Raw genomic sequence first — 13,352 nt, forward strand, 5'->3', positions numbered from 1 at the left:
AAAAGCACATAATGATTCATGAATGTGGTCAGGAAATAGGAACTGAGATTGTGTGCATGTACTGCGACATGAAGTGCAAAGGAAACTGTCTCTTGCAGTGCATATGAAACGCCATGGTGGTGAGACTCCATTTGAATGTATGCAGTGCTTAGAGAAGTTCTCGAGCAGAGAAGAGCTGACTCAACATCGGACAAGCCATGTTGATAAGAAAGCACTGAGTTGTCATCAGTGCAATAAAGCATTTAAATCTCGAACTTACTTACTAAATCACATAAAGAATAATTGTGAATGTATTAAGCAAGACGAGATGGCGTGCATGTACTGTGACAGAAAGATAAAAGGGAAAGCCGGTCTTATTACTCATATGAAAACTCATGTCGGTGAGGCTCCATTTGAATGTTTGCAGTGCAGGGATAAGTTTGCATCTAGAGAAGAGTTGACTCAACATTGGACAAGTCATGGTGATGATAAAAACGATCTGAAATGTCGCCATTGTGTTAAAACATTTCCTACTCTGCTTAAGTTACAGAAACATTTGGGCGAAGTTGCGACGGGGTATAAACGTAAGAGGATCAGGAATAAATGTGATAAATGTGGGAAAAGAGTCGATTCAAAGTATCAAAGGGATATTCACATGCGAGAAGCTCATACCGGTGAAGAAATTTTTCAGTGTACAAACTGTGGGAAGAAGTTCCTACAAGAGAGTGAGCTAAGCCAGCATGTGGAAACAGGGTGCGAAAGTTTGAAATGCCAGGAATGTGATAAGTTTTTCAAGAGGAAAAGTTTCTTGAAAGACCACATGCTAATTGTGCACACAAAAGAAATGCCTCCCCATTTTCAGTGCAAGTATTGCTTCAAAAGTTTATCAAGTGAAAGAGACTTACAAAGGCATATCAAGAGCATTCATGAAATTGATGCTTCGGAACATTCAAAATGTGAATTTTGCGGGAAGAATTTTACCTTAGAGGTTTATTTGAGGAAACACATAAAAAACAGGCATCCTGATACCCTGCAGTATAAATGCAGGCATTGTGGGCATGCATTTTCTACCGTCAGACACCTAGCGGCTCACATAACACGGAACCACAGTGGTGATGAAACAAGCGGGGCCAATGAGAAGCACCTGTGTTCATACTGTGGCAAGTGCTTCCCAAGAATGTATAAGCTAAAAAGGCATCAGAAGCTACATACGGTAAACAAGCCTTATTTATGTCCTTTATGTGGCAGACGTTTTAACACAGGTTCTGGACTCAAATCGCATTTGAAAACCCACGACGGGAAGAAAGAGTATCAGTGTAATTTGTGTGGCAAAGGATTTGTACATAGGTATTCATTAACGTCGCATATGAAAAATAACCACAAAGATGATAAGTCCTAGATGAGGCTAATTTCATGTGCATGTCCTCTATTCCTCTAAATAGCATCCAATGGGTTTTTCCAGTTGAAATCCATGGAAGGTAAAAATATATCTCCCACACAGGGGTGTAGATTTCAAAGGAAGTTGCCCATTCAGGTAATTCCATTTGAATTTGAGGAAGGTTAAGTCATGTCTACCAAATAAGATGTATTGATTTCAACTGGAAAAACCCATTGTGAATTTACACATTATATCTATAAGGCAAAATCATCATAAGCCAGAATTTATGTAATTTTATTTGACATTTTACATGACTAGTAATGCACAGGTGCAGTGAAAATGGGGCTCTTAGCCAGTTGTCACTTGAGGTGGCTCTCAGGGTGTTTATTAGGTAGAATATGTTAACATTTAATATGCTTAACAGAAACATGTGTGTACACATAATACCTTTATTTGTGATACAGTGCTCTCAATGAATCATACGATTGTCCAAATTGGACCCTTTCTATATAATTTTGTACATGCATGTATGTGACACGATGTGCTCCATGAAAAGTTATTATAATTATTACCTTATACATGTTATACAAACATTGGGCTATCATATACTACATACTTGGTTCTGAAGTTCTGTGATATTTTTGCCTGTATCTCAATTTCAACTTTCCTCCTTTGGCCCTCACGGTCCAGATAGCAGAAAGGTTGGTTCAATATTCAGAATTCAGGTTTCCCGACGGGCATGTCCACATAGAAATCGAGTTGTCCGACTGATACTAATACTAAAACCGATGGAAAATATAAATTCAAAATATGCAATCCTATTGGTTTGTGCAAATCATGTACGTCGTGAGTTTTCATTTTCCATCAACATGGTGAATGCCTCCGCAGCACTTGCAATGATTGAACATGTTGAAACTATAAACCAATTGAGGTGAAACTTCTGTGCCTTCTATCAGTTTTTGTTTCATAACTTGGTTATTTCTGTATCATTTGCCATCACTGATATCTCAATTTCTCAAATTAAAGAAAATATCCTTGCTGTCTTTATGCTAAGGCTGGCATTTTCGGACAGGCTAGCGGGTACCCGCTCGAGATTACATTACCCAAAAATGACACCCCTACTTTAGGTCTACAATCCCGGCCATAAGTCGTTCGAATACTTATGTCAAAGTAGGACTGTTTGAGACAGTATTTCTGATATACTTGACATATTAAAATTGAGCTTTCTTTAACGTGAAGTCTGAACCATTTCCTACTACTACAACCCTCCCCCTGCCCCACCAATCAATGTTGGATGTTTGTAGGGGTTTATGACAACAAAAAAACCCAACAACATTGATCAGGGGGAATGGGGGCATATTTGAGGTACCCATGTTAAAGTGTTCGAACAATTATGACCGGGATTGTAGGTCCAGGGACACTACAAAACTGAAAAAATAAAAAAATTACCCGCCAGAAAAATGCCCCCCCTACTTTATGCTCACCTTGGTTTTTGAAATCAACCTTCACTTTGGCTATCATTATGGCTACCTTATTTATTGTGCTGATTGTACATATCCATTTCTACTTTTCTTCATTTGGCTAATTAGCGTTAAATCATTTTTGAGATATGAATGTACCAGCGAATGAAGCAGGGGGCATTGGGAAGGCAAAGTGAATTTCGGGGGGGTGCTGCTCTCACACACAGGGAGTGTAGATTTCCATCCCATTTGAGATTCACACTCCCTGTGTGGAAGATTAAGTCCCATCTTCCATAGGGGGTGTGAGGATTTCAACTGGAATACTAGTAGCCTGTTGCTTGCTGTTCATTTGCGAACCTGAAGTCTTACAAAGTGTCACAAAATGTGGACCAGTATAACATAAACAATTTACATTTGAGTTTGGGCCCAGAACTTGAACATCACAATTACCAATTTTCATGCTTTGCTTATATAAGTATTGAATTTCAGTTGTGACAAAAAGTAAATTATCACAGCAAGTCATGAAATGAGGCTTGCGCTTGTTTCGGAGGCTTCATGTTAACAATGGCTAAATATTGCAGAAGCAGGTTTTTTTTAAAGAACACTGTTGGGATCATTTAAGCTGTTATTTACTTGTGTGTATTGAAACAATAATTCTATGCGGCAGATATTGTAGATTTATCACACTTTCATTTTTTCACCCATTTGTTAAGTATGGTGTTAACTTGCATGTGACGCCTCCGAAACAGGCTTTCTTGGGTATCAGTAGATTTTTCAAACATTAACCATAATATCAACACTTTTTTAAATTTATGACATTCTGCACATATCCCGCTGAGTGCACCAAATCCGCGTAACTTCGGAGTAAGCTACTAGTTCAGTAAGTTGGCGAGTATCTCGCATTTTGAGACTTCCAAATCGGCGTAAGTTACTAGACTAGTAAGTTCTATTGTTATAAACTCGGCAACTTACTCTTCATCTTTTGCGGAGTAAGTTGGCGAGTATCTCCGAGTTTCGTGACTTCCAAATGTGCGTAAGTTACTAGACTAGTAAAGTTAAGCCGCAGCTATTGTTATTTACTCGGCAACGTACTCTTCATCCTTCGAGGAGTAAGTTGGCGAGTAAGCAAATCGACTCATAGATTTGAGGAGAAAATCATTGATATTGATGAGATTTTGGAAGTAAATAATAAGATATTTCTTAATAGAGCGTATTCTGCGCGTGGAGCGTATCGTATGCGACGCCACAACCCTTTCGTATAGGTCACCCGATAGGGCTACTGACGGAACGTTTAAAGGTAAGGTTGGTCTTAACCCTGGAACTATGGACACCTTATAACTGCTAAATTGTAGGCCTATATAAAAGTACAAATATTTAGAATGGCAAAAACCGGAGGAAAGGGTATATCAAAATCGATGAGATACAGGTTGCCACTAAGAAAAAATATTATCACGCGAAATGTTGGTGATATCATCTATTTTTGAAAGGAGGAACTAGGCAGTTGGAACTTATCATCGTTAATTAGTACCGTATAAGCGCGCATTAATCGATCAATCAATCAATCAATCAAAGAAACAGTTATCAGTCAATTAATGTTCATTCCCTGTGACGTGTCACATAGTGATTATCAAATGCATGTTGGATTCCATTTGTATCTTCAGTAGATAGCAGAATTATAGTAGGCCTACCATTCAAATTTCACTATAGAGTCATTATTATTATAAAGTCCCGTTATTTTATGCGTTTATTTTGTACCTTACATTTTATGACAATTGTATTCTGCTATACTAAGTAATAATTCAAATCTATACAAATATTTTCATGTCTGGGGAAACATGTTTGCAAAACTCAAGATGATCTTTTATCTCTAACATAAATTCTCTTATTTCAGGATCTCTCCACGTGCCAAATAGATTTTGAGGAATTACATGCCCCACTATCCCACTCCTGGTGCACACCATCCGGTTGATACTTGCATAGAATAGGCCTACTAATAAAATATCTGACAACCGTGGGCATAGTAGGCCTAATACTGTGCAAGATTGTCAGATATGTTGGCCAAATTGAAAACAATTTCGCGACATTGTTACCAAATAGGCCTATCATTAAAAAAATCAATCGCTTCATTTTGGTGAAATTTGTGATGTTTTTGAAAAATGTAAACCTTTATTGTATATAAATGGGGAGCCATTATTATACAAAACGTCCCAAAATGAGACCCATATTTGCGGCTGATTATGACGTATGGTCATTTGAACTGAGTACTAAGTTAGTCTTTGCGGGGTACCGGTACCCCTTTTAATGAGTTGGTTTGCTAACTCACCCCCCCAAAAAAAAACCACAAACAAACAAACAAACCCCAAAAACGACCTCACAAAAGAAAATGTCAACACCCTAAAACCAATCCCCTAAAAATCTCACCCCCCAGCGTAAAATTAAAAATTGCCCGGTAAATACACAGTTTTATCCCTTATTCGGGCAAAAATAATTTAAACTTGAATATCGGCATAGTAAACAAAAAATATCACCTTAATTTTGGGGTAAAATGGTGAACAATTGAATATGATTTTCGCGTTTCTTGAGCAATTATCACAAGAACACATGACCAAAATGATGTCCACCAGATTTTTTTGTCTTTGACCCTCCTACAACTGACCCTGATACGCGGCTGAACATGTAAACTACTTAGAACCCGAAAGGAATTTTACTAAAACTACACGGCTGAGTCCCCACCCCCAGCAGGTTATGCCCCTCTGTGACAGAATAAATAAACCTATAGGCCTACTACAAAATCACAAGGCACGCAAAAAAAATACACTGATCGGGTATTTTGTTTGTACCGGGGTAACACAGCCTATTGTTAGTATTGAATAACAATTGACGACGTAAGACCGCGTGGTTAAAAACGTGATATTAAAGGTGCTGATTTGGATTTTCTGCTCCATTAACTAAGATACTAAAGAAGTAGTTACTCGCCAGTTACGCTTCAGAGCAAGTCCCAAAAATACTAGTTTAGTAAGATACTCGGCAGTTGCGGTGTAACTACTAAAGAAGTAAGCTACTAAACTAGTAAGTTACGCGGATTTGGTGCACTCAGCGGATCAAGTAACAATTACAATGCAGATATCAGTATAAAAAACACCAATTTAGATGTGTAAAGATGATAATTAATCGTATTGTTGTTTCGGAGGCTCGATTTGTTTCGGAGGCTTCAAGTGTTTTAACGGAAAGTTTGTTTTGGGTCCCATTATCAAACGGTGATGTATATCTGCAGTTCTGCACTGTTTAAAAACAAGTGACCTGAGGATCTACTTTGCTACATTTTGATAAAGAGATTGGATGAGCTCTTTTATTTATATTTGCACAAGCTATAGCTGAACAGTTTGTTTCGGAGGCTTCAAAAGAGTTAACGGAAAATCGCCTCTATGAAGTCAAGATTTTATATAAAATTTATCACACTTTCATTTTTTCACCCATTTGTTAAGTATGGTGTTAACTTGCATGTGACGCCTCCGAAACAGGCTTTCTTGGGTATCAGTAGATTTTTCAAACATTAACCATAATATCAACACTTTTTTAAATTTATGACATTCTGCACATATCAAGTAACAATTACAATGCAGATATCAGTATAAAAAACACCAATTTAGATGTGTAAAGATGATAATTAATCGTATTGTTGTTTCGGAGGCTCGATTTGTTTCGGAGGCTTCAGGTGTTTTAACGGAAAGTTTGTTTTGGGTCCCATTATCAAACGGTGATGTATATCTGCAGTTCTGCACTGTTTAAAAACAAGTGACTTGAGGATCTACTTTGCTACATTTTGATAAAGAGATTGGATGAGCTCTTTTATTTATATTTGCACAAGCTAGCTGAACAGTTTGTTTCGGAGGCTTCAAAAGAGTTAACGGAAAATCGCCTCTATGAAGTCAAGATTTTATATAAAATTTAAAAGCTTGCAAATCGGCTAATTTTTGTTACCTATTTCAAGTTAAGTAATCAACTGTTATGAATCAAGAAGAAATGAAGAAATAACAAAGAATTATGAACCAAAGCTATACCCACAAAGTTTGTTAACAATTGATAACGGAAAATGAAGCCTCCGAAACGACAAATATCGAAGTCTGGTTCTCAAAAATACAGGCTGTTCACAATTAAAACTAATGTGGCAGTTTTTACTGAGCATATGACTACACTTTCAGCATAAGAAAAATTATCCATGAACTAACTGAAGAAAACACAGAACTTTATAAAAATGTTAAGTTATATTTTTATTACCGTACCTCAAAAAGGCCATACTTATGGACATTATAGCCTGTCAAAACTGAACGTAGGAACTCCCAAAGATGATTATGCTACCCAAGGTAGCTGCTAACTAGATGACTTATGTGGCTAAAAATCGTGGAATTCTGTAGCTTAATAAGACCACTATGGATTAAAGTGTTAAAAATCCAAAGTTACACCCTTTACCGTGAAAATGACCATATGCGAAATCACAGAAGATGAGAAATACACAGTTCCCTAAGGTCGTGTTCACACTATGTCTGTTTTGCCCTGGGTCCCGGGTACAACCAGGGTTAGACCCGGGTTGGTTATAAGTGTGAACAGGAAAAACCTCAAAAAATCGACCCGGGTCAATTTTTTTCAACCTAGGAAAGAGTAGGTTAAAACCCGGGTCAAACCCGGGTATGACCCGGGTCATTTGTAGTGTGAACAGAAATTCACTGTTTGACCCGCATTATTAGAAGAAAACACAACCATTATCACCCCATTTCTATTGTGTCTGTCTGCACTGGGAAAAGAATGATTCAGTTCTTTGGCAATAAAATCAATAAACATCTATTCCTGAGATAAGAAAGTTATTTTCATGCAAACAAATTACTAGTATTATCGAATCAAGAAGTAACAATTATTTTTGTGAGTTTTTAACCCAAAACAAGCAACTAGATAAATTACATAATAGAATTAGAAAATAAAATTAAAAAAATTAGCATAGTTAGGCAGGGAGCCTGTTATATATACCTTCACCGTAATCACGGCGCAGTAGCCTACAATCCATTCAATCAAATGTTGTCAGTGTGCGAGACGAACGATGTATAAATCTGGAGGTCACATCATCACTTATGCTTATGTTAAAAAGTTTGTCCAATGCATATGGTCAATTCCAGCGAAAGCGGGACAAAATTCTCTCTATGTTAACTTTACACTTTAAAATGTCATTAATAAAGGAAATCACGTTATTGATGGAGCATATCATGTCACGTCCAATGTGCTCTCTTTGTGCATATAGGCCTTTACTAGCAAGTCATACCAGGGGACAAGTTATTATAGCTTAAATGAATTGGCGTTACCCACGAATCCAAAGATTAAGCACCATATATGTCATTGAATGTCCTTTAATCAAAATGAAATTATTACCGTTAGAAAGACGTTTGCATGATCTCTCATCATATGTAAAACGATTGAATTCCACCAAAGTTTGTGGACTCGAGGCTAGAGGCCATTAAGTCAATTTGGCTAATAATTTTGTTACCCGCGTATCAAAAATAAAATGATCGTTCTGAAAAATGTTAAGTGAATATGCCATAAATGACTATATCATGAAACGAAGTTTCGTTCTATAATTCTGAGGTCCAAGTGATTATTTTATGCAAATACGTTTTACCCATAAAATTCCACAAAATCAAATTTGCCGTTACCCACGTATCAACTGTTACCCACGAGTCCAGCAAATATATTTGCCATAACTTAAATTAACATTTAATGACTTTGGACACTGAATTTAGTTTGACAAGCGCTTAAAATTGTAAATCGTAAAAATACGTTCACCGCTTTAAAAAGGAATCTACGACGGTTTAAACTTTTGTTACCCACGAATCCCGAATAGATGCTAACCTTGAAAAACAAGGAGATTGTTTATTTTAAGTATAAATCAGCACATATTCAAGCCATGGGTATGCTATAATTTTTACAGTACTTACAGTTTATGCACCTAAGAAACGCAAACCCCAAACGGTACTATAGTACTTATAGCTTTACCCACGAATTCGGCGTTACCCACGAATCCAAGGATTTACTCGTAAATTATATGTTTCTTATGCATCTTAACATTTTGAAAACATGCGAAATAGGTTCCAAAACAGTCCTGTTTAATAGCGTCCTCTTGAAGATATACTGAAGCTGTATCATGAAGTTTTGATTGATTATCCTAAATTACCATTTTTTGGGTAAATGCAATTGGTTAGAGAAACGGGAATCATTGAAACACAATGGAGGAATAACCGCATGATGGTTTCCAACCTTCTGTAATATTTTCTATTTTGCCGCTTACCAATACATACCTTCAAATATGTGTTACCCACGAACATTTTGGTTACCCACGAATCCCTACTTAAATTACAGTTAACAATGTATTGATAGTGTTTTTGTACATAGCAACTGTCAAACACGATTTAATAGAATATTGCTGCATGAAAATATGGAATGATTTTACTAAAATAATAATATAAAACTGTTTGCTCTGTCTATTTGAATTTGGCAACTTCATTATTCTCAAAAATTTTATACCCAAAATGCCATAATGATCCATTCTAAATATTCCATGTAGTTTGTATTTTGATTAAAATTCATTTTAGTGCCATTGCAGCCTAAATTATTGACATACGGAAAAGTTTTTATTAAAAAAATTTAATAGGAATTGCTATTATCCAGACGCTGTTACCCACGAATCCATCCGAGATCCTCATCCTGCGACGAGATACAAAATCTAACTTTATATTTATATGAAGCATTTATTCTAATCTTTCGAAATAATACAGTAATGTTAAATGACAGCCACTTTGGAAAGAGTTCGAAGAATTGACACAATCTTAACTGTACACCTGGTTCTTTCTTAAAATTTGCAATAACCAAAATATTTCTTTGTAGATATATATGTAATAAAATTCTATTTTACGTTCAAAGTCTTCATCGATTTCTAGTGTATATGAGTCACACATAAAATATTGAAAGATATTAGAGAAAGTGAAATTTTATGGCGTACAACAGGTGAAAAAGGCTTGAATTCGTGGGTAACATGAATATGCGCTTTTAACACTTTATTTGGTCTAGCAAGAAAAGTCATTTTTCAATCCGATGGCACTTCCACCCGATGATTCACTTGATATGATCGTCTCATTTGATAAGTCTAGAATTGAAAAGGAAAACATTTTCAAAATGGCCCCCAGAGAGAATTTTGTCCCGCTTTGGCTGGAATTGACCATATACTGTGTGTATTGTTCCCGGGTATTGTCAATGCAGTCAAGCAAACAGGTATTATATTTTGAAAAGGCCGCTATTGTATATTCACAGGGGTGTCTTGAATGGCCAATCATATTATATATGGGACATAATCAAATTGCAGTGACTGCTTCCTTTGTTACCACATGTCAGTCATCTTGTGATTATTGGACCATGTAAACCTGCAAAAAACGAGACAAAGTGAAGGCCCTATGTAAAATGACACAAAGCATATTTATTTAGTGTTTCCAAGTTTACACCGTGTTTAATAGCAAGTAACTTTATACTCGGGCTGTATTAGCGGTGCAGGGGATATGAAGGTCAAACAACAACAAGTACTACTGATGTAAAGCGCTGTGTAAAGATATTGCAGGGAAAGCGATATCACATGCCACTGTGTATATGGAGAGAGTAAAACCGGGGGGTCCTAAATTTACAAAAAGTTGGCGTCGCTGAATAAAATTGCGGCCCTCACTATTTCGGCATCAAAAATGTTATGACCCCCGACTCCCACCACCGATACACCTTACCCCCAAGACAGGCTAAAATTGTATTGAAATCAGTCATCATTCTGTTCAGATATTTTTGCTGATATACTACAGATATTTTCATTTACAAAAATTAACAATGTAATATTTGTGAGAGAGGATGTTTACATCAGCTCCACGTGTTTAAAACCGCGAATCTGATTGGTTAATAAGCTGCACGTAACGAGAAAGAAGCTACGCGTAGCAGTACCACGCTTTTGGACCCCTTGGCTTGCCATACGCGCGCGCAAGCTTTGAGACAAACCTTTTTTTTTTTTTGGCCTTACTTAAAAAGTTGACGCAACGGCTTACATCAACTTTAAGTCATGCCAACAAAGTTGATTAGTAATGTTGACGGAACTTTTTGAGCTTTTCAGCATTTTTTAAGTTCGGATTACTAAAATGAATTTTGTTTTGGAAACTTTTACACTAACTTACTCCTTTTGAATTGCGCCAACAAGGCGAACAATTCATTTCTATCATGAGTGTATCTTTATGCATAGATTTTGCTTTATGCATGCTGTCTTTGCTGACATATTTATTGAAGTATAGTTGCTTGAAATGCTGATTCATTTTTTGAATACTGCTTTTGCTGAACATTTATTGCACTAGTTGCTTTAAGAGATGATGCCAATTTAGTTAAACGAGTTCATCCAGTGACATAAAACCCTACATTGGTGCTGTCTTCGCAGACATATTCATTGCAATTGCTTGCAACATGGATGCCAATTCATTTTACAAGTGCATTCAATGGTGGGAAAGCCTACCCGGGGGGTACTCAAGTTTGGTTTGGGTGTGGGTGCGCCGCAGAGAATATACCAATTTTGCAAGCAATAAAGTTGCTTGCAACATGGATGCCAATTCATTTTACAAGTGCATTCAATGATGGGAAAGCCTACCCGGGGGTTACTCAAGTTTGGGTGTGGGTGCGCCGCAGAGAATATACCAATTTTTATAGAAATTAAACCCATCGATACACCAAATTTTAACATTTTTGGCCAAATTTAACCCTAATTTACAAATTTTCCTCCAAATTGTTGGGCAATTTCACAAATGTTGGCTATAGTAAGGGCCCAGTACGCAGGATTTCATGGGGGGGGGGTGCTGATTTTGAAAAAGTGGACTTTTCTCCCGCATATGGAAAAGTTTTCCTATGAAAGTCTCTTCAAATAAATTATACTCGACTCCAGTGTGTGCACGCTGTGTGTAAAGAGGCGTTCAAGGTCAATGCACAATGCATTCATTTACATTACCACACAACACACTAAGCATGGCTGTACGGAAGAGGGTATGGTTCTTCCTACGGTACGACAGCATTTTGTAACCAATCAGATTCCTTTTTAGAGAGTAGAATCTGGCAAAGTATTTCTAGGAAATGCCGTTTGAGCTAAGTCAATCGGACTTTCTATTATCAAGTGAGGGCCGTCTATAACACGCTACTTTAATGACACGGGGTGCTTCGTCAGATTTCCTTGAAAATCGGGGAAAGTAAAGTTTAATATACATAAGACAATTAAGAGTGAGCCAAAAAAGATAGGACTTTCCCTTTATAATAATTGAAGTTGAAAGTGAAAAAAGTCAATGTTCTCCCATTGCTTAACTGTGGGACCCCTTTTATTCGAGCGCAAGAGACTACTTTTCCAGCACTTTTGTGAAAAGTGACATTTGGACCTTTTTTGTCAAAAAAAAAGCGTAAAAACCCGCTCGCAAATTCTGAGACTTTTTGTATACTTTTCCAAATTGCATCGCACCCCCTGCATACGGTCCTGATAGTTGCTTCCAGACTGCTAATTCATTTTACGAGTACGTCCAATGGCAGGAAAGCATATCTTGATGTCTGTCCTTTTCACAGAGGAGGCAACTGCCCCCACCCCCTTGGCTATGCCACCCCTTGGCTATGCCACTGGTAACAGCTACCGGTATTCCAGGATTTATAAAATCAAACTAATTGAGATATATAATAATTCAACATTGCAAAAATGCTTTATGTTTTTAATAAATGAATTTATTATACATTTGGCACTGGTCATAGCACAAAATATACATATTTAAAGAGAAAAATGTATACAAAAGTACAAATGTTTTATATACAATTATAATAAGACAGTAAAAATCATATTTCGGAAACATTTTTAAGGGCTCAGTTACCCACCTTTGCACAGAGTATTTTTGTGGGACCTGAGAGCACACCCGACACCAAATTGCAAGAAAAACTAAGATTTTAGGTCTTTTTTGATGTCCCGTGTACAACATATTATTCAATACGAAGGGTCAAAGTTTCATTTATGCTGCTTGGCTTTTCCTCCCAGCTTCATACATTAAATTTTATTTACTTGAGGACTGTTAAATGTCAAAAATGTTAATTTTTAAAAATTATTTGATATCATCAGGACATTTCCTCGTATCCAAAATGCAATTTGGTGTGTCTGATGTGCTCTCAGGCCCCACAAAAAATACTGTGCAAAGTAAGTGACCGCACCCTTAAAGGAAATATGGTATACCGGAATGCACAAAGCAATCAATATTGAAAACAGGCTTATTTATATGGAGGTATTACGGTAATTAAGACCCCTCTCACACACTATAAATAGGCTGTATAAAAATGATTCAAGTGATTATGGACAAGACTACCACATCAAAATGCAAAATAGGAATCATGTTACTCTGGTCCACATTTTGTGACACTTTTAACGACCAACTTAACAGGTAATGGTGCTAACGTGCTATTCC

The 13,352-nt window shown here is 36.8% G+C and overlaps 1 protein-coding gene across 1 annotated transcript in view; it reads right to left on the reverse strand.

Annotated features, from left to right (window-relative positions):
- Positions 1-13,352, reverse strand: part of LOC140141193 (uncharacterized) — a 66,518-nt gene that overhangs the window by 38,343 nt on the left and 14,823 nt on the right. The window lies entirely within an intron of this gene.

The sequence above is a fragment of the Amphiura filiformis genome, chromosome 19 (genome assembly GCF_039555335.1).
Source record: "Amphiura filiformis chromosome 19, Afil_fr2py, whole genome shotgun sequence".
Classification (NCBI taxonomy): domain Eukaryota; kingdom Metazoa; phylum Echinodermata; class Ophiuroidea; order Amphilepidida; family Amphiuridae; genus Amphiura; species Amphiura filiformis.